The following is a 3,842-nucleotide window of genomic DNA, read 5'->3' as shown; positions in this document are numbered from 1 at the left end:
TATTTCATATATCATTGGATTATAACGTTACTACTTATTAAAATACGTTTATTCTTGTTAAAACAAGATTATGAACGATTCTGCCTTTTCTGCTAATGGTGTTGTGTTTGTGCTGTTTTGATAAGGAATATCGAGTAACCTAAGATAGACCAGATTAGCCTTTTGAAGTAAATTTTTAAAATATGTATCCCACAATCAACCAATCGAACAGGTGTCCACACAAGTGAACACCTATTGATATCATGGTAGAAATTCTCGTGCAGCGAAACTCTAGTTACAGGAGAACCCCATTATTCTGCAATGACAATTTCAGAGAGAGAAAAAAACTGTTTTCCTTGAGCGGGTATTTCGGGCAGTCGTGTGCAAAGTCCGGAGGGTGAGTTCGTTTGAGCGCCACTAGCTTTCGCAGCAAAACTAGAACATTCAGCTAAGGAATGCTGCCGAAATACCTAGTCAATTATTTTATCGTGATAGTACACAAACTGACTTAAATAATGATAAAAAAAATGGAAAATGGTGAACTTGCTAACGAACACGATGCAACACGACAAATTTCGGACAGAACAAAAGAATAAAAATCAAGCTTTACTGAAAACTATTTAATTAAGGCAACGATTTAAATGACAATTTAATAGAGAGAGAGAGAGAGAGAGAGAGAAAGTGTTTCCCTTGAGCAGGTATTTCGGGCGGTCGTGTGCAAAACCCGAAGGGTGAGTTCGTTTGAGCGCCACTAGCGTTCGCAGCAAAACTAGAATACTCAGCGATGGAATGCTGCCGAAATACCTACTCCTCATAAACTGACTTGAATGATGATACAAAAAAAGGAAAAATGGTAAGCTTAATAAAGAACAAGAAAACGTGGTTTGACGACCACGACCATTAATGTCTGCTAATCGTTTGATCTGTAACCTACTTTAACTGATTAATCAAATGAAAAATTCCAAATAAATACAAATCGATAATCACAGCCAATAGCAATACTCGCCCCAAACATCAGCAAGTCCCTGAAGTCGCCGCCACGTGCTGCCGATGCCTACGTGATAGGTCCAGATCTCATCCAGACCGTCCCTGGCTATCCAGTACACAATTTCAGTGAGTCAATATACCCAGTCGGAAACCAGGAGACGGCTGATGTCCCCAAACGGATGTTCAAGTAGCGGGCAGATCTACCACACAGCAGAATATGGCAGATTCGGAGGCCAAGGTGACGGTGATCGACTATGTTCGGCAATCTCTGGTACTTGATTGCCCTTCGCTCGGTGACCCTGCTGGGTCCACTCCTCGTCCCTTCCCATCAATAACGGTGGTCCGTGAAAGTGGGTCAACCACCACGTTGCCAGACAAACCCATGATAAAGACTGCTGATGTTTGGGAGAGTGATACAAATACCCAAACATCAAAATTCAAATAATCCCCTAAATATTACTAACCTAATCTGACAAACGTGCTTACTAAATCTAAGTTTCAAATGAAAATCGGTTGACAAAAATAGCTTATTACAATTATAACTTATTACTACATACATTTGAACAACGGGTTAGCAGACAGGTGAACCATTGGCTAAATTCCATTTTTAACCGTTACAAATTCCTCTTCTCCTTCGACAGGAGGAAAACTTTCATATGAAGTTTTTCGACGATTAGCCAGATTGTGGTCATCAAACTTACAGAACCTAAAATGCTACAAAAAAATCATTATTGCTAAGCTAACATATTCTGAATTGCTATGCTGGTCGTAGATCGGAACTATATTACATCAAGGAAATTAAATAGAGTTTAACAATAAAATAGAAAAGAAATAATGCATAAAAGGACAGTGTTAATATTGTGGGAGGTACCACGCTATGTTAATTAAGCCGGCGATAAATAAAACAACATTCTGAAGGAATGCTGACCCCTCTCATTTTCTTATATTTCTTATTTTCTTTTTCTTTCTTTATTTTTATTATTCTCTCCCATATTTTAAGCTACACCAAGCTACTCAGGACGTCCTGTTCATGGACCAGACCCTAAAACGCTATACCTGTCGCGGGCCTYAACCACCAGCATACGCCGATCAAATAATCGATTAAGGATGAAAACCATCAGCACCAACCACYCCCACTGAAATTCCATCAAACAACCCACACAAGCCGGAACCGACATGCAAATGAAATGTATGGTAGTATGTCATATGCAGCCAAAGTTGCGTAACTCTGCCTACGGCGGAGAGAACCTCGTGCAGTTATTTGGGTTCCAAATACGTGCGAGGAATGCCCAACAGGCAATCAGTGAGTAGTGTCATGGTTCAGAGAAATAAGACCAAGAGTACTTCGCGACATTCTAAAAGGCAACCAGGTCCTAACGCGCAATACCAATAGCGAACCCCAACTATTAGCGTTAATACGAAAACTTAAGTCTAGGTCCACAACAAGAGCAACACCAACGCCGAACCAGACCACTAGCGTTAATGCCAAAATGTAAATCTAGGTCCTGAAGAGCAACACCAACGGCGAACCTCAACCACTAGCGTTAATGCCAAAACCGCAAAATACATGCAACAGCTGCTCACTGACATTACCGACAGATCATTATAAAAAACGGGAAAATAGAAAATAGAAAAGAAGGAAAAAAAATAAATAAAAAAACTGAAACCAACAGAACAGAAACCAAACCTGTGCGGTAACTGACACCAATAAATTCTGGCAAGAGTGCATCACAAAACCTGAAATATCACATGCGCAAGTTTGCGGTCACAAAAGGTCAATCCCAAAACACCAGAGCATCAAGAAGCAGGCAACACGCCAAACGATTTCCACTCCCATACCAAATACATTCACACTTCCTTCTGGGTAACACCCAAAAATCCCAATCAGACGGCATGTTAACCCCAGGAAAGGAATAACCAAAAACCAGGGAGCAGAAATCAACCAAAAACATCTTGACGCCCCTGGAAAAGCACCACCAACATCTGCAACCTGAAAACCGATGCACTCTTGATCCAAAGCGAACTTGAAGACAAGAAAGATAAATTAACGATACCGACAGACTTCAAAATGTCAAGGAAAAAGAACAAAATCAATGGGCAAGAGAAAGAAAAAGAAAATGTCCCAGTACTGGACCACACAACCGAACAAACAGAGCTTAATGAAACAAAACTTACTCTGAAAACAAAACGTAACACAGGACAACAAAACAAACTGTCAGACTAAAACACGATCAGCAATTTATGGATCTGACATAATGAGCGCAAAGTAATTGAAGATTACTTTGCACTTGCTGGGCTTTTACCACCTCAAGAATTCGGAACAGAAGCATTCTTTCCAACTCCAGCGTGAGTGATTAAGTTTTGCCCCAAACCGACCACACGCACCAAGGTACGCCCCTATCTATAGAGCGGAAGTTAACACTTGGTGGACTTTTACCACCTCCAGAATACTGAAAAGAGAAATTTTTTCGCCCCCATCTGTAGAGCGGAAATTAACACTTGGTGGACTTTTACGACCTCCAGAATACTGAACAGAGGAATTCTTTTGCCCCCATCTGTAGAGCCGATGACTAACATAAAACAAACGCAACCAACAAAAAAAACCAGAGAAAAGGAAGAAACAACCAAAACGAGCGAGACAGCCATACCATCAACAAGGAGAAAGGAAAAACTACAACCAAGTCTGAAAAAAAAATCTGCCACTCGCGACATCAGACTTGCATTCAGGATGGTCCGACTACACGGGCTTCAAATCCTGGACACGCCAAACGCCCCTACCAGTATCAAACCCATCCTCAGTTTCCATTTCTCCTGCAGGCATACCACAATCGCGCAGACCGCAAATGTTGTTTCTTATCAGATCCAACACGGACACT

The sequence above is a fragment of the Dendroctonus ponderosae genome, unplaced genomic scaffold (assembly GCF_020466585.1).
Source record: "Dendroctonus ponderosae isolate FM_Combo_2020 unplaced genomic scaffold, Dpon_F_20191213v2 Dpon_F_20191213_2, whole genome shotgun sequence".
Taxonomy (NCBI): domain Eukaryota; kingdom Metazoa; phylum Arthropoda; class Insecta; order Coleoptera; family Curculionidae; genus Dendroctonus; species Dendroctonus ponderosae.
Note: the sequence above shows the minus strand (reverse complement) of the source record.